General features: G+C 43.5%; 1 protein-coding gene and 1 long non-coding RNA gene across 5 annotated transcripts in view; one reads left to right on the forward strand and one right to left on the reverse strand.

Moving 5' to 3' along the window:
• The window catches only part of LOC310711521, a 31716-nt gene extending 22544 nt beyond the window's left edge, over positions 1–9172 (reverse strand). The window contains exon 1 of one of the 2 annotated variants that reach the window (XR_014528517.1): positions 9013–9172. This is a non-coding gene — a long non-coding RNA (uncharacterized lncRNA). Of the gene's footprint in view, positions 1–2403; positions 2554–9012 lie in introns of those variants that run through there. The other variant, XR_014528518.1, reaches the window with a different exon arrangement.
• A 7813-nt stretch (positions 9173–16985) lies between these two features.
• The window catches only part of LOC310695660 (uncharacterized protein C11orf24 homolog), a 28010-nt gene continuing 19717 nt past the window's right edge, over positions 16986–25278 (forward strand). The window contains exons 1-2 of one of the 3 annotated variants that reach the window (XM_083480352.1): positions 17061–17199; positions 24370–24421. The gene's annotated coding sequence lies outside the window, so the exon portion shown is untranslated. Of the gene's footprint in view, positions 17844–24369; positions 24422–25278 lie in introns of all 3 variants that reach the window. The other 2 variants (XM_083480351.1, XM_083480353.1) reach the window with 2 other exon arrangements.

The following is a 25278-nucleotide window of genomic DNA, read 5'->3' on the forward strand; positions in this document are numbered from 1 at the left end:
TCTCTATTGGAGTCTCCAGGTCCAGTGCAAAGACAATAAGAAGGGAGAGCAGGGACCTTGAAGTTCCCAACAGCTGTTAATCAAGCAAGCAAGCACCTTTGTCACAGTCAGAATGCCTATGTCCTGGCCAGGCCTGCACCCAATCTTGTTTTTGTACAATCTTGTTCGTCCTCAGTAACCAAAGTTATATTATCAACATATACAAGCAGAAAAGTTGTTTTCCTTCATTTGCAAGTAATCTTACAAAACAAAGTGGCACTAATAAATAAAAGTTCCAGGGTGGCAACAGAAAGCAAACTAAAAATGCTTTTGCAGTTCATCAAAACTATCCAGCAATATCAAGTTATAGGAAAACTGGTGCTATTAACAGCAATCCTTCTAGTTGGTTACCGTATTTTTCGCTCCATAGGACGCACCTGACCAAAAGACGCACCAAGTTTTTAGAGCAGGAAAATAAGAAAAAAAAATTTGACTCAAATGTTGTACTAAACTATTTAAAACAGCAAAGTGGGTGGCTCCTGTCCACTTTGCTGCTTTAAAGCAAGCCACGGTATGAAGAGATTGGAAAAAGGACAGACATTCCATTATAATGTAGCTGTTTTCATTATCACTGGGAAGTCAGTATTGGCAGCAGTCACAAAAATTAAAATTTGAGCATTTTACTGTTATTAATCAAGAATATTAATAGTCAGGGAGAGAAACCAGGGCTGTGCAAATGAGAAGTGTTTTCTCAAAACAGGCATGGTTGTTTTGAAAGGAAGATTCAAAATGGGGTGACTCAGCAAAGAACTGAGGAGGAAAAGAGGACAAATAAATAGCTCCCATTCAATAACAAGAGAACACAATGTTTTTGGTTTGGTATAGGTGGACTGTACTTGTAAGAATTTGTATAACGAATTATAGATTTGGAGTGGAATATCAGTGCCTCTTTTCAGCAATAAAGATTAGCTGCGAGGAACATGGTCCACACACAAACACACAGGATGTCCGGTTATAGTTGTGCAGTTTAAACTGTTCCTGAGCCAGATGCCTGCTCGGTTTTAGCTGAGCTCACTATTACTGGTTTGTGGAGATGCTTTGCATGCATTTATGACTATTTCTGCAAAACTGCTACTTGAAGAAATCCCCAAACTTAATATTTTTAAACTTCAAATGGAGCTCAGAATCCAGTTAGGCAATCCTTTGCAGTTGAATTAGGAGGCACTGAGAGACAGCAATTTGCTGCTCCCCACCCCCAAAGAGCAGCCCAGGAACACACAGCCTTCCCTCTGCTTGCAAACCTTGTCGGGGCTTCAGAGGAAAGCAAAGGCTGTAGGCAGAGAGGTGTGGCTCCTCCCCCCCCACGAGTATCCCAGGAACACACAGCCTTCCCTCTGCTTGCAAACCTTGTCGGAGCTTCAGGGGAAAGCAAAGGCTATAGGCAGAGCAGTCTGGCTTCCCCCCCACCCCCAAAGAGCAGCCCAGGAACACACAGCCTTCCCGCTGCTTGCAAACCTTGCCGGGGCTTCAGGGGAAAGCAAAAGCTATAGGCAGAGCAGTCTGGCTCCCCACCCCCCACCCCCAAAGAGCAGCCCAGGAACACACAGCCTTCCCGCTGCTTGCAAACCTTGTCGGAGCTTCAGGGGAAAGCGGAGGCTGCCGGCAGAGCACCGTGGCTCCTCCCCCCATCCCCGAAGAGCACCCCAGCAGCGCAGGGCAACAGCGATTTGGCTCCAGGGACCACACATTCGCTCCATAAGACGCACAGACATTTTCCCTTCCTTTTTAGGAGGAAAAAAGTGCGTCCAATGGTGCGAAAAATACGGTAATTGGTTTGGCAACTTCCATGCACATAATGAGTGATGCTAATTATTTTCCCCAAGAGTTAAATGATAACTCATCAGAGGCAGCTACAGGAGAGCTATGAGATTCAGGTGAGGGTCAGATGCCCTGTCAATCCCAGCAGGTATATAAGAGGACGACAGGCCTGTGACCTGCCCATCATTCTCCTAAAGAGGAGAAGCCTAGCATGGAAGGCTTGTGTATAGTATGCAGATCTGAAAGGGCCACAAAGGGGAAACCACCAAAACGGTATTAAACAATAATATCTTATGTCCTTTAGAGGAGAAATTGTGAATTGTATAATTTTTTATAGCTGTCATCATCCTTGGGTTCACTCAGTTTTCTTTATAACACTCTTCCATTTTCTTCTAGTTGTGATGGTGGGGGAAGGGGAGGAGCCTCACAAGTGGAGTTGCCTAGGGCTTCTCTTCATCTAAATCCGGCCCTGAGTGTGTGGTGATTGAAAGCTTATTTTGGGATGTATACCCCCAGTTCCTTGTTTTCCCCCTACATATATAACAAAATTAATAAGCTGATGACAAATGCATGATAATCCATGAAAATAAAAGGTAGATAGCTCACCAGACACATGGGGAGAAGCAAGACTGATGGCTGAGCCCCCAGGATGAAGGGAAGGCCTCTCTGCAGATGAGGGACTTGCTGTGAGCTCCCTTTGTCTACATCTTTGTCAACACCCTTCTTCCTTTCTTAATATTGTCCTACCCTCCTCATCGTCATTTCAATTTTTTAGACATTTCTGGACTTTAACCACTAGGTGTCGTAGGTATTCAGCTCTCTACAAATCTCTTCCTTCTATTTTTAATGGCCCAACACCGCAAGGTAATTCCGTTTGCTTCCCAGTGTACGTTGTCTCTGCAAATGACATCCAAAAAAAGAAAGCTACATGATTGAAATCTGTGCTCCACCCAACAAAGCCAATGTGAGCCTTATGAACACCCACTGGAATAAATCCCATTGAATCCTATCGGACATAAATCTGAGTATGCAAACATGCATATGGGTCCATTCTGGGCTCCTGCTTCAGCTTTTAACTGCCAAAGAGTTTGATTAATCACAGCATTGAAACAGGAGTGTCTAACCTAATATTGTAAGTTCACAGGGGCATGCAAGACTGCCCTAAGATATCTGGATTCAGTAAAAGTTTAGAATTTAAGCAAACTCCTAAATTCTTGGGTCTAGTGGAGGCTGGAGTTTAAACCAGCTTTTCAATATCCAGGAAACCGCCTGGCAGACATCAAGTGGCTGAGTCACTGACATAGCAAAGACACAAGTCATGACCTATCAAAATAGTCTATCAGCAAAGCAAAGGCTATGGCAGCCACAAACTGAGGATAGTAAGACAGAAGACCAGCACTTTTTACTATGCAGAACTGGCAAAGTCAATAACCAAAATAAGAGAACTTAATATCGAAGGTTTTGTGGAAGAATGGAAGCCTTTTTCTGACAATTTAAAGAAATATTATTATATGATGATAAACAAACAAGATTTGAACTATGAGCCACAGAAGAATTTAAAGATTATAGTAGTGTTGTTAAGACGTAAGAGATAGAAGACAGGATGCAACAGAGGGAGAGAAATTAAAACACCATGGGAAAGGGGGTGGGAAGTCGGCCAAAATAACAAAGAAAAAATGTTTTACTATGTATTGAAATGTATGTGTTAAATTTTTGGAAAACTTGATAAAAAGTATGATAAAAAAGAAGATCAGCAGTTTTGGATTAGAATTATGTAAGTGAACAGGGGAGAAAGTGTCAATTTGGGAAGTGGTTTGGCAAGCCAGAGAAGGAGGTGTGTGTGTGTGTTAGTGGGTAGAAACAAGAAGGGTTTAAGATTTCAGTTTTTGATGATAAAAGCTGGGAGGAGTTCGTTTTCACTGTGTTACTGGGGAGAAGGGAGGCAAAGCTCAACTGCCTCTGTGCACTTTCACAATTGAGTACATTTAGAGATCTGACACACCATGGGCAGTTGCCTAGTTTGCACCTATTTTTGAATCAGTTCCAGTCAGACTCCTGTAAGTAAGGGTGTGGGGAGCAGGGCTGCCAGATAAAAAAAGAACAGGGCTCCTGCAGCTTTAATAGTTATGCAGAAGAGGGGATTTCAGCAAGTGCAACTTCTTGTACAGCTGTTGACATTTCCTCTTCTGCACTATTGTTAAATGTGCAGGGGGCCTGTAGACTTTTTCACCTGCCCTCTTGGAGTCAGTGAATAAGGGAAACCAACCACTCTGCTGAGCAGAGAGGGAAAAGAACTACCGCTCCCTGGATTGTGATTGTTCTGCTTTGGTTTCTTGCTCTCTCTTACTCATGCAAGAGGAAGTTGATTTGGTGCCAAAAGTGGCATCAACTTGTATTCCCACCCACACTCTACCACTGAGCAAGGACTGTGCTCTGATAAACATTGTTGTAGACACAACAGGCATCGGATATCCCTCCAGTGCAATGTTTGCCAGGTTAAAATTCAAAGGGTATCCAGGCCACAAATAAATATGTGCCCTCAGATTTATTTTAAACTTTGTGCCTAATAAATGCAGGTTTCCAAATATGGCACAATATCCTGACCAGATTTAACAGGTAGGCAAGCTGCTGGAAGGTAGATACAGAAATATAGAGATCATTATCCCAGCTAGTATCCGTATAGGATTTGAATTGATTTACCGTATTTTTTGCTCTATAAGACTCACCTTTTCCCTCCTAAAAAGTAAGGGGAAATGTGTGTGCGTCTTATGGAGCAAATGCAGACTGCACAGCTATCACAGAAGCCAGAACAGCAAGAGGGATTGCTGATTTCACTGCACAGCGATCCCTCTTGCTGTTCTGGCTTCTGGCATTCAGAATATTTTTTTTTCCTTGTTTTTCTCCAAAAACTAGGTGCGTCTTGTGGTCTGGTGCGTCCTATAGAGCGAAAAATACGGTAATATATGTGCTGTTGTTAACACTCTCTCTCTGTGTGTGTGTGTGTGTGTGTGTGTTGTAAATGATTGTTTTTTTCTTTAAATTTATATATGCAGTTGTTTCAAACACACACACAGCCACACAGCTGTTTTGTTTATGTTTTTATTATATTTTAAATTGCTTCAGGATGCTTGATGGGAAGTGATTAATAAACAAAATAATAAACAATAATAATTACGTTGGCCCCCTTTGAATACTAGGGTAGGCATATGGTTGAAGAGGAGACACGCATGGCTTCCAAACAGCATTGTAAAAGTAGATCAAACAGCATTAAATGGCATGTGGCATTGGTGCAGATATTTGTGTGTGTACCAAATTCTTTAAATGGTTTAGATGAGTATTGGCTGGACCAGTATGGCATGTGCTGGTAGAGGTCAACTTCCAAAGCACATTGAAAATTGAACAGAACCAAAAGCATTAGATGGAGGGAAGACATTTGGGTTTCATGCAACCAATTAGTACAACCTGCCCTCGCCCTGCCAGTATCGTCATGGACCATTCCTGATTCATGGGGAATAAAAGGCTGATTCACAGGACCACACAACAGCTGCTAGAAATGCTGTCTTATCTGGCTCTCTGCCCAGTACTGAGATGGAGCTGAACATGTGCTGGTGCCACCACAAAAAAGGATCAGGCCTTATGTATGCCACCACCACCTGTACTAAATATAGGTTATTGGCAGTGTGCTCTGAGCACAGACTTGTGCATAATGGCAACTACGTACTGCTGCCTCATCACAGGCAAGGAGTTACTTAATTCTGAAATTCTAGGTGGTCTTCATGTCACAGAGCTACACTCAACAAACAATCTAAGCCAGGGCTGGGGAACCTGCAGGCCTCTGTAAGTTGCTGTTGGACTCCACCTCCCATCAATCCCAGGTTCCTCACCTCTGATCTAAGCTCTGTGGTGAGGGTACCTGTGGAAGGCACTTGCCTGCAATCGCTTGCTGGTCACATGAACACTGAGCAATTTTGAGGTGTACACTTTAAAAATACAATGAGTACAGAAGACATGAGCCTTCTTCCACATGCAGTCTGGCAATTCTGTGTCCAGACCCAGCTTTCGGATCTCACCCTCACCTGATACATAGTGAGTGGTATGGCAAAATGGATTCACTCTTGGCTTGTGATCAAGAATAATTACTGCTTCATCCATCACAGCACTGCAATGGTGAGAGAAGCTGGCTGTGCCAAAAAAAATTAACTTGCTATTAGCACAGAAGCCTTGCCCCTTAATGAATCTGGCAACCCTATCCAAAGGAAAAGGATTCATAAATACTGTTTCCTAGCATAACACAGAGCTCAGAGTTCCGGAGTGCCATTCCCACATTTTTCCTTACAGAGACTTTGCACCTTTAACAGCTGCATCACACACACACAGACACACACACACCAGCTGCATGACACACAGAAATCCAGTAGGTTTAGCTTTCTCCATCCCTCTTTGGATGGATAACTTGCGGGAATGAACTCAGGCTCAAGGGCAACTGTTAAAGGTACCTAGCCTGTGTCACGAGAGCAGGTAGAATGCAACCTTTTTCCAGAACAGGAAGATGGAAACTGAAACAAGTAAAGGCAAGAGGAGCTGAATCCAAATCAGTGTCACTTTCTTGCCTTAGGACATAGTCTTGTCTAGAAGACACAGTACAAAACAGAGCTAATATCTGGACACAGTGCCTGCACCTAAACAATGATGGGCAAGGCAAGAAAATGAGGGATCACTTACCCCATATTGTGATATTACTGTGTGTTTCTCCACCATTAGTTGATGGGGGAAAACCACCATTAGTTTCTCCATTAGTTGATGGCAGGGGAAGTGACCCTTCGTTGTTTTTGGGCAGTACGTATTGCTGCTCTTATATGGAGTGGCATTTGGTGTCTGTGTTGAAATAACTAGGGAGATGGTTGTGGTTTTGTATTTTATATATTTGTCTGGTTTAAAGCACCATTACCCATGCTGAGCCTTAGGCAGGAAACAAACGTAAGTAAAATGAAATCTTAATTAAAACAGCCACAACTACAAATTAGAGCTAAGCACCATTTCTGAAGAGGCAGGCAGATGGTTTGTTTGTTTTCCTTTGGAAGGGAAGGTGCAGAAGAGCAGGTCTTGTAGTGGTTTTCTCGCAACTTGATGCTTTCATTTCTGATGTGACACAAAGGCTGCATGCCGTTTCCCTATGACTCTGTGTGTCTCTTTGCACCCTCACATCAGAACTTTTTAATAGTGTGGATTACTGAAACATTTTTTGTTTGAATGCATTCTTTGAGTGCCCCATTTGCATGCAGGCATCGGTTTTAATACCAAAAAAATAAATAAAATGAAAAAAGCCTACTCTTGATCAGTCTTAAATTTTGATTCCCAATACCCTTGCTTGGAAGTTAAATTCAATTAAAGCTTAATGTTGTCAGCAGCAGCATTTGCTCATTTGTCACCACTGTACCCATTTATTTCCTCCAGCATGCACAGGATTCTTTCAGGTTTTAACCTTAGAACAACCAATGTCGTGTATTAGAGCCAAGAGAGATAGCCTGGCTCAAGGTCACCTGGTGAGATTCATGCCAGGGGTCCCCAAACTAAGGTCCGTGGGCTGGATAAGGCCCGAGAGACTTGTTTATCCGGCCCGCGGCAACCCCCGCTGCCTGCTGCTGCCGCCCACTCTTACCGGCACTGCGGTGTGCAGCTGTCCACTTCCGGGTCAGAGGAGCACCAGAAATAGCTTGTGTGCATGTGCAAGCATTATTTGCGCATGCGCAAGCGTTATTGTGCACATGCGTTATTTTCGGTGCACATCCAGGTTGGAGGAGGCCTGTGCACATGCACACAAGCTATTTCCGGTGCTCCTCTGACATGGAAGTGCGCCCGAAATAGCATATGAGCACGCGCTCCCTCGCCCTCCGGCCCGCCACGCGATAGGTGCTGGAGACACCGGCCCGAGACGTGGAAGTTTGCTGACCCCTGGTTCAAACCCTTGAACAGCTCCAGGTGAAATGTTGACCTCTCTAGCAACTAACTGCCCTGCTGTGGTTTGCAATGGCAACCCTGGCCTTAATTAAGTCGAAGTCTTAAACACTTTGCATCCTGGCAGCCAAGCATTTTCCTTTTGCTAAGCTGGCCAGAGGAGCAAGACATTTCCATAGGACACCACAAAGAAAGAAAGCTTAAACAAACAGTTAAGGCAAAGGGCAGCAATGGTTTTATTCATATAGCTTTGCATTATTCTATTGGATTTGATATGTTGCTCAACAGGCATTCGACCACATCTTTTCAGGCATGCAGGGAAGCTAGTACCTCTTGCAAGCTGCTGGAGGAGGGCCGCTGTCTGAAGGAATTAAGTTCTATAGTCAGCCTCAAGGTTCAACAAGGTTCAAAAGAACACACACACACACACACACACACACACACACACACACACAAGCATAGTATGCCCTAGTTAATTTCACAATGACACCTTTAGGTCCTGTAGTTTGGATTTTCCACATCTGGGCAAATCATTTGTTTTGGGCTTATTTTTAAAGGTTATTTGAGCAGGACAAGAAGAGCACAACCTGAACAGTACTCTTCTCAGCCCAGGGAAAGGAGGATGGCAAGAAAGTTGGAAATACTTTGTTTACTGCTAAATGTGGCTCCCTCACCCCCCCAAAAAAACCTCATGGGTCACACAGAGGTGTGGCATTATGATGTGTAAACCTGTCACTTGTGATATTTGCCTGGTAAATTTATTACTGGAATTTCAGGCGGTGAGCAAATGAAATGGGAACATCAACAGAAGGTTTTTGTTGTTAAGGTTTAAATGCTCCATCTATCTCCCATACACATCCATTTACTACAGTTCAAATATACCTGGTCTCCTGCCAGTGGAGGTTCCCTGCCCAGCATGGCATGTTGCCCAGGCAGCCTGTGATCTCCACACAACTTGTAGCATGATGTCAGTGAAAGGTTTCTCCTGCTCTCTGTGAAACTATTGCCATGCCACGTTTCTGACTACTTTGAAAAGCTTCCCTCCTCTAAGTTCAGCAGCATTAACGTGAAAATGGAATAAACTACAGTGTGAATGCAGCCAAAGTGAAGTCTCCACTCACCCGTTGTAAACAGTCAAGGGGCCAAAAAGAAAAAGAAATGAAGAACAAAACCTAAAACGAACCTACAGTCTACCACCATTCCTTCCTGTCTTTTTCTGTTCAATGGTTCACTTTAGATTGGAAGCAATCCTTTGCTCACCTTCTGGAGTGTGTTTTCACTAGCCAATTTCAGAGGTCTGCTAGGGAAGGGGAAGGAGATTTTGTGAGGTGCACTCCTGGCAAAATCGTTCCTCTCCTTTACCTTACTTTGATTGTGATCTGAGCTAAGGGGGCTGGGTCGAGGCAGGAGGGATGGAGTGGTCTTTCAGCCGCAGCTGCTTGCTTTGTCTCACAGGATGTAATGCCAGTTTAGATTATCTTGCAAAGCATCCAAGAATTTTTCCTGTCACCACTTGGGGGCAGGGAAGTGAACAAGTAATCAGACCAGATGCACGTGGTGCTTTGAAATAAACGACAAAGGGGTCTTGTTCTCCCACCCTCCGTGCTTTGTTCTGCTTCTGGGGTAGGAAGCTTGTGGCTTCTGAGTTATTATTGCTAGATGTTGGCACAAGACTGTAACATAAGTCAACCTAAGGTCTGTTTGGGCAGGAAGGATATGATCATTTATTTTGTAGTATCTTTATTGGATTGTCTGAGAACGGTAATTTACTTGCAGGGAAAATGCCTTTGCCAAGCTGATCAATACATATAACAGTACAGATAACTAACAATATTAAGATACCAGGATAGTTCAGAAGATAATCAGCTCATTCAAGTTCCAGGCTTAATTTTCTGGAAAAGGAGGAATAGAAGCATGTGTGATTTTTATTTCTTTTAAGCAGCAGTGTCTGCTCATTGTGGGTCTGCGTGTACCAAAATATGAATGTAACATTTTCGAGACTATGTCATAATTCTACTTGCTATTGTGAATGCTGTACTGCTTCTCTTTGTTCTGGTCACAAAGTACTATTGTGTGACTCCGCTCATTCCTTTGTCCCAAGTGCTTCCATAGCAAACTTGCTCCATTCTCATGGTAGTTTCTCCCTTGTTTTCTTATTTAAACAAATAAAAATAATATAGTACTAATAAATCCTTCCTGATATTATTATTGTTGTTGTTGCTGTTGTTGGTATTTTCACACACATAATGTTTTTGGTTGGTATTCCAGAGGATATTTCAATAAACATCAGTAAGTAATATTTGTATTTTTACAAATAACTTTGAGTTCTTAAATCATATTCATTCTTCATGAATCAGATTCATTATAAATTTATACAGCCTTCCCTGTTTTTTCATGTTTGGTTTAAAAACTGTTCTATGCTGTTCAGCTACTCCCGTGTCCCTACGGACAGTATCTTTGGAGAAGAGGATACTGGAAAATTAATGTGCGACGATGACTGCACTCGCATTTATTTCAATGTAAATTTGAGCAAAAAAAAAAAAAGGAAAATGCTTCTTTTTCTTTGGTGATCACTCGTAGCTGAGTAAGATTGACTTTCATTAACATGGCTTTAGCAACGCACACTCCTATTTAGTAGGTCCTGATGCTAATGGGCCTTAAAGTTAGGGTCAATTTAATCAATTTCACATGTTCTGATTGTCTTGGCTGTTCTATGCTTCATGGCTCCAAGGTCCCCCACAGGCCCCCTCCCTTGCCTGGACTATGTATGCTGGTAACACAAGCCTGCCATATATTCCATTGCATCTTCTCAAAGGGCTGCTATGGCAGAAGATGTATGCATTTCTAGACCTCTTTCAGCTTTAAGCAAAGCCCTGCTACCAATACACTAGCAGGGGTGTCTAACTTCCAAGAGACTGCGATCTACTCCTACTATGAATAAACTGGCAGTGATCTACCCATTGGGTTGACCAAAGTTATTGAGCTTTTTGGGGAGCCAGGGGCAGCTTGGGATCGACCGGTAGATCGTGATCAACCAGTAGATCACGATCAACCGGTTGGACAGGCCTGCACTAAAACAACAAAGCCATTAAACAATTTAAAGTGCCCTAGTTTTCAGCAGAAAAAAATCACTATCCCCAGCTCCTCTAATTTAAGCTTTATTTATACAGTGCTATAAATTGCAAGTTATCCCAAGGAATCTGACAGGTTAACAGCAACATCACCCAACATCACCCAACACTTCTGAGCAGTTCCATTCCTTTGCAACGCCCTGTCATTTCTATTTCTGACATTCTAACTCTCAGAACAGTACATCTTTTGTCCTTCTCACCCCGCCTTTTTTGCTGGATTGGAGTTGGGCTGCTTCTTATTTGCTGTACAGGGTACAGTAACTTTGCATAAATGGCAAAAATAAAAATAATAAAACCCACACCGAAAAACCTCGATGGGTGGGAATGCTGAACCTAATTGATGCCAGTTATTGCTTCTGGCACAGGGACTTTTCCATGGGGATGCATAGACCCTGGGATTTTTCCTGGATTGATCATGGTGCTTTAAATAGGCCTTGACTCAGCTTGCCAAATGTATTACCCGTTTTCACTCTTGGCTACAATGCATGTCCAGAAACGGCAAGGACTGTATTTTTTTAGCTCTCCAAGACACTGAAAGAATGTCCTACTGCTGTGCCTTCCACCCTGTTGTTTCATGGGTCCCCTTTCCCAAGCTTCTCCCCTACATGTTGGGAGGGAGAATTAGAAACATGCTGGCCACAGCAGCCAAGGGAATAGGATGAACCAGCCATGGATGAACCAGGCAGGATGCACAGCAGCTGCTTCCTTTGTCAGCATGATGCCCACAAATCATTAGAGCCACTGCGACTTATATAAAGGAACTATTATTGGGCCAGCTGGAACTAGACACTGGAGCTACATAAACATATCTGAGGTTTGAAGCAGAGGTTCCTTTCACGAACCTAGTTTGTTTTCCGTAATTTATTCCACCTCTCCAAGTCATGGGGTACCGAAGTAGGCAGGGGAGTGAAGCACCGCCCCTAACCGAGGGGTAGCCAACATGGTGCCTTCCGGACATTTGTTGGACTACAACTCCCATCAGCCCAGCTAGGATACTAGTGATCAAGGATGATGGGAGCTGTAGTCTAACACTGTCCAGAGGGCACCATGTTGGCTACCCAGCCCTGACCAATGGAAAGACTGTCTCTTCCCCCATAAACGCACCCACCTCACTTTCAGATATATCCTCAGGCATTGCTCCAAGTACTTTGCAACCTTATAAGAATGAGACATGTTTTTTTAAAAGTTCCCTGCTACTGCTCTGGTTGCTCCCTGGGGCTGCTTCTTCTTGCAAGAGACAATCCCATTGAGACTGTCACTGCATCCTCCACCACAGTTGTTTGTTGAAAGATTCCACCTTGGCTTCCTCTCACTTCTGTGGCTTTATTTCAGAAAAAAAATATGCTATCCATCCAAAATGTAAAACTTCAACTGGTCTGCTGCTGCTGCTTCTTTTTTAAAAGAAACAGGTGGTTGGGTGCCACATTAATCCAGATCCTGCTATTTATTTTACAGACCTCTAAATTAGATATGATTGACTTTAGCGTCCTTTGGTTCTGTCCCCCCCCCCCATTTTAGAGTGACATACTTCATTGGGGTTTAAATAGTACTCATGTTGCTCCCACAAACTGAAATAGCCTTTTCTTTGCATGTGGTGATCATATCCCTATCTCTCCCAGGTAAGAGAGTATAGGTGTGCAGCCTAAAGTCCTCTTATTCTACGGAAGTTCTTAAATTGTTGGGATAAATAATGGGCTCCAGGTTCACTGGATGGCTTTCTGAGGACAGTGAAGGTTGGCAGACAATGCATTTCCTGTCCAAAAAAATGTTTGCAGATAAAAAGTAAAGAAATAGCACAACGAGAACTCTGCAGCCCTATTTACAATTTGTCCACCCAGTTCTGGAACTGGCCCACCCACACATGATCTTAATATAGACCTAAAGTCTCTGTTGCAGGTTATTCTAAGAGGTCAGAATACAGGTTATGGAAACAATATGAGTTATTATAGCCAGTCAAATGCCTTGCAGAAAGCTTCACCTAGATTATGATTTTAAAGAGTTTCAAGTCAAAACAATTTCAAGAAACAGACCTAAACAAACAATGTTACCCCTTCCTCATTACTAATGGGCAAACCTTTCTAAAAGAATAAGCATATGGGGAGGCAAAGGTCTTATGACTCTTGCCACCGCAAGCCTGACATAGGCCAAGCAAACAAAGGCAACTCATTACAACCCCGTCCCAACCTATGCCATAAAAATACTGAGGAATGGAACAATTGTCTATTTTTCTTTTTTTTTAAAAAAAAAATATAATATTTATTAGAAGTTTGAAGATTACAGAAAAAAGAAACAATGAAAAATTAAACAAAACAAAGCAATACCTTACAATACATAAAAAAAGAAAAACAATACAACAATACAGCAAAACAACAAGAAAAACAAAAACATTTAAAAACACATCCAATATTTCCGTATCTTTATCTTTCATTTACTTGTATCATCGACCTCCTCACACCTCCCTTTTTTGTATTCTAGTTCGATTAGCTATTTCAGCAAATCCTTTCCATCTTTCTCAATTTTTGTTCTATAATTTATCTTAACACAATCTAACCTTAAATTTTCCACTTTGGCCCGTTAACAATCTATTTTTACTTAATTCTTTATAACATTTCTGCTAAAGCCATATAGCTTCATTCCAGCATCCTTCTAACATTCATTAATTTTGCAATATTTCTGTAAATATACTTTAATTTTTTTCCAATCTTCTTCGACCGACTCTTCTCCCTGGTCTCGGATTCTGCCAGTCATTTCTGCCAATTCCATGTAGTTCATCAGCTTCATCTGCCATTCTTCCCGAGTGGGTAAATCTTGTGTCTTCCAATGCTTTGTGATAAGTATTCTTGCTGCTACATAAAGAAAATTCTATCCTTCTTTGGCACCAATTGGCCGACCATGCCCAGGAGAAAGGCCTCTGGTTTCTTCAGGAAGGTATATTTAAATACCTTTTTCATTTCATTATAGATCATCTCCCAGAAATTCTTAATCCTTGGGCATGTCCACCAAAGGTGAAAGAATGTACCTTCAGTCTCATTACATTTCCAGCATTTATTATCGGGCAAATGGTAGATTTTTGCAAGCTTTATAGATCATTTTCATTAGATTCTCTTTTAAGACATTACATGCCGTAAACTTCATACCTGTGGTCCATAACTTTCCCAGTCAGCTATCATAATGTTATGTCCAACATCTTGTGCCCATTTAATCATAGCAGATTTTACCGTTTCATTCTGAGTATTCCATTTCAACAGGAAGTTATACATTCTTGACAGATTCTTAACTTTGGGATCTAGCAATTCTGTTTCCAATTTTGATTTTTCCACCTGGAAGCCTAGTTTTTTGTCCAAATTATATGCCTCCATTATATGATAATAATGGAGCCAGTCTCGCACTCTGTTTTTTAATTTTTCAAAACTTTGCAGTTTTAATCTGTCTCCCACTTGTTCCAAAATTTCCCAATACTTCGGCCATTTGGCCTCCATATTAAGTTTTTTCTGAGCCTTTGCTTCCATTGGTGACAACCATCTCGGGGTTTTATTTTCTAGCAGGTCCTTATATCTTATCCAGACATTAAACAGTGCTTTTCTGACAATATGGTTTTTAAAAGCTTTATGTGCTTTAACCTTATCATACCACAGATATGCATGCCAACCAAATACATTATTGAAACCTTCCAAATCCAACAGATCAGTGTTTTCAAGAAGCAGCCATTCTCTCAGCCAGCAAAAAGCGGCTGATTCATATTAAAGTTTAAGGTCTGGCAGCAATTGTCTATTTTTCAAGGTATCTATCAACTTTATTTGTATTTATTTATATGATGCTCTTCTATTTAAAAAGCCAAATGCAGTTTGCAAAAAGTCAGTCCAATAAGACAAAAATAGACAAAATCAACAAAACAGCTGCCAGCAGTCAGAAGCACAGCAAACAAAAAAGTAAAAAACAATCAGATTAATGACAGTTTAACATAAGAGGGTAAATAATTTTCCTTCTACAACTACCAGCTGTGCTTCCACACCCCCTACATTCCCTCTAAGCTTAACAGGAGAAGAGAAGAAAAGGAGGCGTTTGGACTTGATATCCCGCTTTATCACTACCCCAAGGAGTCTCAAAGCGGCTAACAATCTCCTTTCCCTTCCTCCCCCATAGCAAACACTCTGTGGGGTGAGTGAGGCTGAGAGACTTCAGAGAAGTGTGACTAGCCCATGGTCACCCAGCAGCTGCATGTGGAGGAGCAGAGAAGCGAACCCGGTTCACCAGGTTACGAGTCCACCGCTCTTAACCACTACACCACACTGGCTCTCGGCGCTTTGGAACATCAAAAGCAAATATTTTTTTGAATCCATCTTATCTGTCTCTCCCAAGACCAAAGTAGCTTGCTCGTCTCTGTCAAACCCCAGCTTATACACACATGTAGCATGACCCAAGTATCTAGGCATGTGATAGGTTGGAGTCCAAGGTTTGGCACAAATCAGGGCCAGATTAAAACCTTTAGAGGACCTAAGCAATTAAGATGTTGGTGTCCCCACATACATATCTAATTCAAAATATAAACAATATACTTCCACTTTATATTTGGAATTTTTTCTCTTTTTTCCAATTGCAAAGTCTTTGATCAGATCCTCAAAACTATCTCTACTAAGTATAGAAGATGTGTTACGTAAGTTTAGATAAGGCATCCAGCCTGCCTTGTTGCATAGCTGTTCTGCTGGGATTCTTAATATACCGGTACTTCAGCTGAGAAAATGAATGGTCAGCTGAGCAATTTATGACCATTAATGTTAAAAATCCAGCAATGGAAAATTTCTGTGATACTCCCCATCTCTTGATGCCCTAAGCATGTGCTCCACCTAAACATTAGGAAGAACTTCCTGACAGTAAGAGCTGTTCGACAGTGGAATTTGCTGCCAAGGAGTGTGGTGGAGTCTCCTTCTTTGGAGGTCTTTAAGCAGAGGCTTGACAACCATATGTCAGGAGTGCTCTGATGGTGTTTCCTGCTTGGCAGGGGGTTGGACTCGATGGCCCTTGTGGTCTCTTCCAACTCTATGATTCTATGATTCTATGATTCATTTTGCTTAATGGTTAATCCAGCCCTGGCACAAATGCACCCAAGGACTCCAACACATCTACGAAATTTATGACCATTTTTTTTAAAGTAAAGAAGGACAAATGGAAGAGGCTAAATGTTGCTTCAAGAAAATAACGAACAGAACTTTTTGGTTCAATTCTTCCTTACTATAACTATTTACAAACAGGATTCTGGCCTCCTTAAATTAACAGCAGTAAGTACCACTGGATTTGTCTTTCTCCCTCCTAGACAGAACTAAGTCTATACTTTGTGTATTCAAGGAGGCGAGGTTGTTCTGCAAAATAGAGAACAGGAGATTCTCGGCCCACGCTTTTAGTTGAACCACAGGTCTGCCCTTAGAGTAACATTGCTTTTATACTCTGAACAACAAAATCCCAGTCTTTATACGTTATATAATTACACTAATCGTGCAGGAGAAGCAGAAAATAAATAAACCAGTGCCATGGATTTAAAAGTCGTTAAGGCGGATTTGATTCTACGTGGATTTAGATACTGTACATTTTCGATAATGCTCGAATGATGGGACTTTAAACGCTGTGCTCGTGGAAAGAAGCCAGAATCCTTCAAGATTAGGATTAAAAAACGTTGCGTAAATAAACATCTAATAGAGTTGGGCATGGAAATGCTGCTCCTCTCTTTTCCGTTCCCCAACAGCAAAAAGCCGCTTTATCCCCAACATTAATCCACGCAAAAGGCGCAGCAGCCGCCCGCCTTCCGCGAGCTGAAGAAGCGGCCGCTGACACTGAGCAGCCGGGCAAGGGCAGAGCCTACAGGGACCGACTCCTAAAGCGACACCCCCTGCATTACGAAACGCGGTGCTTCTACGTCAGGGAACGCGACTGGTGAATGGAGAGGCAGCGAAAGAGCTGGCAGGAGGGGGGAGGCGGGAACAGAATGTCCATCCGCGGAAGCCGAGGCTTCCGGGTTCTGCCTGATGACGTCCTCGCTCGAGAAGCACAGGCCCGGGAGGGGAGGACGCGAGGGGGCGGGGCCGCGGCAGGTGGGCGGGCCTTAGCGCCGGACGGCGCCACTGCTGATAGGGCCCGTGGGCGCGGCCGTCCCGCCCGCGGGCGGGGCTGAGGGGGAGCCGGGGGCGGAGCTTTGCGGAGGCATGTGGCGGGCCCGCAGCGGTGGGGGCTGCCGCTGCCGCCTCTCTTTCCATCAGCTTTCGCGGCCGCACTCCTTCCAGGCGGGCCCGGAGGGCGGAGGTGGGATGTGGCTGCTCCGGGGAGGGTAATGGCCTCTTCTTCCTTCGGGTTCTTTCCGCGGGGCGCGTAGCTACTCTCCGGCTTTGCAACCTGTGGGAGCTCAGGTGGGGCGGGGGGGGGTCGGTCGGCGTGACTGGGGGCTGGTGGTGCCTTGCCAAGTTTGAGGGGGCTCGAGAGCCCAACCCCGGAAAGGCAAGCCCTCGCCCCTGCCAGGGCTGCTGTTTTTTTTGTGGGGCGGGGGATCCCGTGTCCTTTAAGCGAGCGCCTCGTCTGCTTGCGAAGTGCCACCTGCCCGCCCCCTGACTCAGCTTTGCTCGGCTGGCTCCCCGTTTCCCTCCTGCGTGGATGGCGCTCTTGGAGTTTGTACCATGCCATTCCTGCGCTGGCTGAGGGTTGGAGTTCAAGCGTGGTTTGGCACAGCCGCAAGCCGGCCTTTCCTTTCCTGCTCCTCTCCTTTCGCTTCTCTCGCCCACCTTTCCTCCCACTCCCCCCCCCCGCCTTTTATGAAAAGAAGTTCCTTCAAAAAGTGCTGGGCGGGGGAAGGAGGAATGCGATTTTGGGGGAAGAGGATGACAGGCCTGCAGACTGCCCCCAGCTGCTGAGTGAGCATTTTTGCACTGGCTCAAAAGTGTGTCACTGCAACTCTAAAAGTAGCATTTGAAATCACAGGTCTGTCTTATATAGGTGAAATGTTACCTTATCCAACTGTTGTTTTTATTCCCTGTGGATAACAGTAATAGGAGAATAGTGACAGGTTGGCCTGATAAAAAGGCATTTTGGTGGTTGTCCTTTACTCTGCTTCACCTAATTTAAGTGGGCTGGAAAAGTTGGCCGTTAAAGAAAACTTAGAAGACACTTACAATGACACCCAGGGAAGAGTTCTTCTTGGTTTTCTTTTTCTTTCAGGCACGTTCTCTCTTTAAACTTGATTTTTAAAGGCATAGCACAAATTGCATGCTGTATCTCTTTAAATGAATTGACTGTATATAAGTGGAATAATATGGTCAGATATAATAGGATTTTATTTAGAATTCTAGTTTGTATAGTAATACTTCACTGAATTCTAACTTGTTTTTATCCAAAATTTTATAAATTGTGGCCAGTCTGAACCAGTGCATTTATTATTGTTCTGCACAGGTGCTGCAGTTGGCTCAATCTGCTGTGCAGATTGGTATCCCAAAACTGATAATGGGGCTGCCAACCAGTGCCTAGAGTGCAATGCTTTGTGGCCAATTTGCAAGCATTTTGCCACAAGTCAGTCTGGATGATACTTCCTTTTTAATTCTGAGCTCAGTGTTTTGGGTGTATAGTGGTCCTATGATCATAGATCTTGATTTTGCATTCCATTGAAAAACTTATTGAGGCACAGTAACCATATTGGTTTTGTGTTCTTGTATGTTCATACAGTAATTTATCTAATGGCACAAAATCAGGGCAGGGGATCCCTGGAATTTGCACATGGGTGAATGTAGCACAGGTTCAATTGGCAACAGTTTCTGATTGGAGGATTGATGTAATTGTGGGAATTCCTGCTGGCTACATCTTTGATTGGCTGCATTTCTATCCAGGAATGTCAATATGTATTTGAGTGATGACAAAGTAGGATTGCCTGTGTACACAGAAAGTATTGTTTGTAAGAGAAGCTGCAAGCAGTCCATCCAGCTCAGCAAAAGTGCATTATGAATCCAAATTGAAGACTACCCTTGCCCATGCAGCTATAGCGGTAGCTCGGTTTAAGAACACCCCTGTTTACGAACTATTCGGTTTAAGAACTCCGCAAAACTGGAAGTAGTGTCCCAGTTTACGAACTTTACCTCGGTCTAAGAATGGAAGCTGAATAGTGGAAGGGCACCAGCAGCGGGAGGCCTCATTAGGGAAAGTGCGCCTCGGTTTAAGAACTGTTTGGTTTAAGAACAGACTTCCAGAACGGATTAAGTTAGTAAACTGAGGTACCACTGTACTTCATAACAGAAAAGACTGAAATAATTCTTTGCCTTTCAGCTGGCAAGACTCATATATCTGCTTTCTAGCTTGGACCCCTTCCCCACCCAAGTAAATTTCCAAGCTGATTTACTGCTTTGAGCACAATCCCTGTTTCTCACCCCTCATTTGTCTGTATGTTGGGCTAGTTTTGCCTTTCTTTTAACACATGGCTTGGCTGGCTGTCTTGTGCCATCTGGAGATGACTCCTCCCAGAACAGATTTTCCCCACCAGAGCATCTGCTAGGAGATTGTGACACACTTAAGAACATAAGAGTCCTGCTGGATCAGGCCAGAGGCCCAGCTAGGATCAGGCCAGAGGCCCAGCGAGGCACTCTGTTCTCGCTGCGGTCGACCAAGAGGTGCTTAAGTCACAAGCTGACCTAAGTGGAACACTGCTCTTCCCACTTGCAGTTCCGGACAACTTGGGGCTGAGTTGCATGGGTTGATCTGTAAGGGGTATATTGTTGTTATGTTAATTGCCCTGACTTGTGCCAGAAGGCTGGACTAAGCCACAGGTCCAGGTGGCTCCCTTCCAACTTCATGGTTTGTATTTAAAAGGAACTTTGAACAATGTGGTCAAGGGTTTCTCAAGAGATCTTTGTATTGTGATTAGAAGCCTTCCTGAAAGATATTGGTTAATATCAGTCTAGCCCGGGGGGTGTGTGTGCTCACAAATGCATACATTCTCATGTGCTTTACAAAAGCTTGCAGGACAAGCATGTTTGTTGGATTATTTTTTTAGCCTGTTCGTATCCCTGTAGGGCAGGTACAATGTCACTGGCCTTTTGAAACTGCCAGAAACCTCATGCATTTTTTTTTAAAGAGAGAGAGAGTATCCTGCTCTGCATGTAAAAATCTGTGGTTTGCAAGGTCAATTCACAAGATGGCATGTCTCTAAAGCTATATTGTTAGTGTACACAGGCACTCCCTTCACAAAAGATGAATGGGCTTAATCATCTCTCTAGTTCAAGTTTTTAAAGTATTCTGAAATTCCTTCAGGCTTTGAAAAATCATGTTGCTGCTTGTGATTAGTTGTGTATTTTTAATTTTTTGCTCCTTGTGATCTAGTGTGGGGCCTGGGAGAAGAATGTGCAACTTCTGAAGATGTACTTCTCTCCCCCCCCCACCCAGCGCATGAATTTGCCTCTTAGCTATGGGGTGAAGATGGAGAGAGAGAGAACCTCGCCTTCATTTTGAGCAGTTCATTTTGTCATGTAGTCACAATGGCTAAAGTGTTGGCCTTGCGCATGGGGAAACCCAAGTTCAAATTCCTACTTCTGTGTGTGAAGCTTGGGGGCCAAATTAGATGTGATACTGGGGCATCTATATTTGGACCACCCACAGTTTCTTAAAAGCTTAGAACAGTTGTGGCCATGAGGACTCTTGCCCCCACTGTTGGGATTTTAGTACCAAAGGAAGAAGATTTAACCTTTCAGTTGTTCAATCAGATTTATCAATTGAGTTGTTTGATAGGGCTTAAAAGGTGTCTCTAATTAGAGAACAGGCTTAAAACATACACACATACATTTTTAGCGGAAGTCCTGATTTAAAAACCACACCTGTAAATGGTAAACACCAACATAGAAGAAGTATTTCTCTTCTCTCTCAGGGTGGAATAAGACTCTGAAAGTGACATGTATGCTTTTTTATTGAGAATTGTTTTTATTCTTATGACCATTGTTCTGTGTAGCTCAGAATTGTCTGCACTTGCCAGACAAGGATTTTAGGCAGAGAAGGGTCTTTTCTGACCCTACCTGGAGATGCCAGAGATTGAACCCAGGGTCTTCTACAACCTACACACAAAACATGCTCTGCCACTGAGCCACAGCCTTCCCCTGCATCCTGTTTCTATAAGAGTGCTAAGGTGTGTATTGGAGTGTGCATGTACATTTGCAAGCCAAGCACACACACTCCTTGTGTTTAGAATCTTTTAAATTGCATTTTATGGTTGATCTTATCACCTCATGCAATACTTTTTTCATGAAGTGGGAGCTGCAGAACATTGGGCAGTGGTATAAGGGTGGCTAGCAAGAGTTCAGTCGATAGAGCATGAGACTCTTAATCTCAGGGTTGTGGGTTCGAGCTCCGCATTGGGCAAAAGATTCCTGCATTGCAAGGGGTTGGATTAGATGACCCTTGTGAACCCTTCCAACTCTACAATTCTATGATTCTACCCTAGATAATTTCTGTCAAACAGCTTCCCCCTGTACTCCTATTCAGAATGGCCTCCATCCTCCTACACACATCTGGTGTTCAGCCGCAAGCCTGCTTTGCAGAAGCTGGGGTATTTTTGTACTGTGATTTTTAGAGACTCATATCTAAAAGTCACAGTGTAGCGCTAGAAAAAAAATGTTTCATTTTATTTATTTATTAGAACATTTATAGCACGCTGTTCGAGTACACCACTCATGCAGATTACAACATATTAAATGACGATTTCCAAAGAAAAATAAAGCCATTACGAAAAAGATGGGTCAGTAGTTCTAAAAGAAAACCCTGCAATATTTGTGTGATCCTCTTAAGAACAGCTTTTAAGAGGTGCGGGGTCGTACCGTATGTCACGAGCATAATTTTTAGGGCTGAGTCTAACCATTGTGTGAGGTTCTACTAGCAATCATTTTGTGGAGAAGAAAGAGCTTTCTCTTGTGTGTTTACTAGTCAACAGGGCTGGGTCAAGGCATTTTGCTGCCTGAGGCAATGGACAAGATGTCACTTCCCCATTCCATGTACAGAAGCCAACTGGGCTGGCACTTGAAATAGACAGGGAGGCTATCCTTCACTACATAAGAAGACAGGAGGCTGGTTTTGGGACATGTGGCACACAGCTCTGTCTTCCCCAACACTTTGACCCTGTCCACAGCTTCTGCTTCCTCAGGTGGACAATGAACTCTGCCTAAGCATAGGGCCAGGGCTGTGTGCTGCTAGTGTATATATTTGTATAACTAAGAGAACGAGAGAGAATTATTATCTCTTCCCATCCTACGAGAGACGCCAAGGTAGGCCGCGAATGCTCCACCACAACCAGCTTGGCCAGAAAGCAACCGACTGAGGCATGGATGCATTCAGCAAAACACAGGCACCTAGAATTAGAACAGGTGGCAGTGGTTGGAGAGAAGGTGCTGAATGCAACTTTCATACTGTTACAAGGCAACAGAAGCCCTTTCTAAATACTTGCTGTTGGAAAGATGTTTTAGCATAGCAGGATATTTTGGTGGGGCGCTACTGAGAACTCAGGACAAGGAAGATGTGGTGGCCTCAAAGTCTGGCACACCCCTTTGGCAAACAATATAATGTCAATATATTCAGCTGCTTCCAGGAGCTCATGTTCTACAGAAAAAGTCCCGTGTTTTGGGTTTTTTTGCTTTGCAAGATTCAGTGATTATCTTGATATTGCCACAAGATAAGCTTGTCATAATCCCTCGTAACTTGGGCCATAAACACACCAAGTTTCCTGCTGATTTTTTTAAGCCAATGAGGCAATGTCTCTTAAGGTGCTCTGGTGAGTAGAGGAAGTGGGGTATTGCTCTTCCTGATGTGCTATGCATGAAGGGACTATTTTGGTGCTTGGGGAAAGATGCAGCTATTGGCATTCCATATACAGTAGGGGTGGGAAATCTGGCCCTTCAAATGTTGTTGTACTACAGTTTCCCCTGGTCTCTGAGCATTGGCTATGCTGGCAGGGGCTGATGCATAGCTGTCAACTTCTCCCTTTTCTTGCAAGGAATCCTATTCGGAATAAGGGAATTTCCCTTTAAAAAAGGGAAACGTTGACAGCTATGGGCTGATGGGAGTTGGGAGTTCAACAGTATCTGGAAGACCACAGGTTTCCCACCCCTGATATACAGAGCATCACCAGCAGCTGTAAGAAAGGGATTCCTGACTTTCTTGGCGCATGGGAGAAAAGTCTTAGCTGGTTCAGGAACCCCGATATGTATATCTGTCCTTGCTGCTACCTGGATGAAGCTGACTGCTTTGCTGTCAAACCTAAGTGTGCCATCTAGTGTGGCTGGAGCTGACTGCTGGAGGTGTCAGCAGAAGGCTGGTTTTCAAGGTGTAGCAGCTGATCCTTGCCAAGTGTTAACCTTAGAAAGCAGTGGCGTAGCGGGTGCACATGGGAGCCCCTGGGCACTTGTGCCTGCAGTCAAGTATCTAGACTCAGCCCCTTTATGACTGTATTTCCCTCCACCTGACAAGCTGTCCCTGACACTCAAGCAACCTTCAGAAGCGCACAGCTTGTGATGTTGTTCAAGGCAAGGTTGCAGAAAAACTTGAAGATGTCCAAGGCTAACTTTTCATCATATTCTAAACCATGGGTTTGGAAGTGCAATCTTACAGATGTTGTTGGACTCCAGCTCCCATCAGCTAGTATGGGAAACGGCCAGGAATGATGAGAGTTATAGTCCCAATGACATCTGGAGGCCACAGGTTCCCTTACAGCTGCTCTTTACCCATGCATACTTGCCTGTCTTTCTGCCATCTAAGGATTTTTGCATATACCTCTCTATCTAACATACACACAGGAAGTTCCCTTGAGTCAACAAAGCTTACTTTTGGATAGATGTGTATCCACACTTAGGTTGCACTCTAAGCTCCCAAAGACGTAACTATATCACATTAGGGCTTGTTCCTGCTAAATAAAGCAAAAACAGTTAAATTTAAAATTCAAAACAAATAGATGGCTGTTACATTTTAAAGCTGTAAATACAGCTCTTCTAATTCATATGCATATACTGAAGATAAAATGAAAACCATGTGGGTTTCTAGCAAATTGGGCTAAATGATTGATATTTCAATTGGACACATGTAGTATCAACATGCAATAGATTGACTTCCCCAAGTGTATTTTGTTTCAACTACACAGACCTGTGAGTCACGTAAGCTTTGCAGCACTCAGCAGCTTGGAGTGCTAAAGTGCTCCTATGTCTAGACATGCCAGCAGCATTCTCCATGTGTTTGTATTTGTGCCAGCAGTATTCTCCTCCTTTAATGATAAAAATGATCTGGAGAACGTGCATGCCTTTTTAAGGCAGTTTCTGATTATCAGGCACCTATTAAAAGTACAACACAATTTGTAATCTTTTTTTTTTTAAGTGTGTCAGCTGACCTGTCAAATTATTCCCACCTTTTTTATTCTGTCTTGAAGGACACCAGAAAGGGCTGATTTATATTCTCTCTCTTTCCCTTTCTCTACCCCCCACCCCTACTGTTGCAGGACCAAATAGCTCCCTCTGCTATTGGGAATGTCTTTTGCAAGTGCTGATGGGGTAAGTTTTTGTGGGAGAAAGGGGTTTGGTACCTGCCTGTATCAGGTTCTGGGAGATCAGATAAAAATAGATGGAAAAGTGTACACAGGAAGACAGTACCTCAACAGGAAAACTCCACTATGTGATCCCTTAGACTCTTAGAGATCTTGTATGAGGGAATTCTGGCTTGTTTAGAGAGGCAAAAAAGATACTTTGCTTGAGCACGAGTATTAACTCAGAACAGCATAAAGTGGGGTAGAGAACCTACATTAGGGAGATCATTTTACACATTTGTGGGTTTGCTACAGAATGCAGATTCAACAAGGTGCCACACCAGTGCCATCTCTGAGTGTGCTGGTGTAATGAACAAGGGGCTAGAGAAACCAGAAAATGTTACAACATATGAGGCTTTTTAGTTTAGGAAAAGGGAAGAGTAAGAGGAGGGAGACATGATAGAGGTATTTGAGGTTATGCTTGGTGTGGAGAAAGAACTTTTTCTCTCCCTCATAAATATTAGAACCCTAGATTTTCCAGCATTCAGCTCCGTTGGATACCGTATTTTTCGCCCTATAGGACACACTTTTTCCCCTCCAAAAATGAAGGGGAAATCTGTGTGTGTCCTATGGGCGAATGCAGCTTTCGCTGAAGCTTGGAGAGCAAGAGGGGTCCACCGACCCCTCTCGCTCTCCAGGCTTCAGGAAGCTATCAGCGGATAGCAGCCTGCTTGCCCGGAGCGCAGGGCACGCCAAAGCAGAGCGCCCCGCGCTTTGGGCAGACATCCGCAGCCTAGGGAGCCCTGTGAGAGTTCCCACAGGGCTCCCTAGGCTGTGGATAGCAGCCTGCTGCACGGAGCACGGGGTGCGTTGAAGCAGAGCGCC

This window comes from Podarcis liolepis, assembly GCF_965112155.1.
Source record: "Podarcis liolepis genome assembly, chromosome: 1".
Lineage (NCBI taxonomy): Eukaryota > Metazoa > Chordata > Lepidosauria > Squamata > Lacertidae > Podarcis > Podarcis liolepis.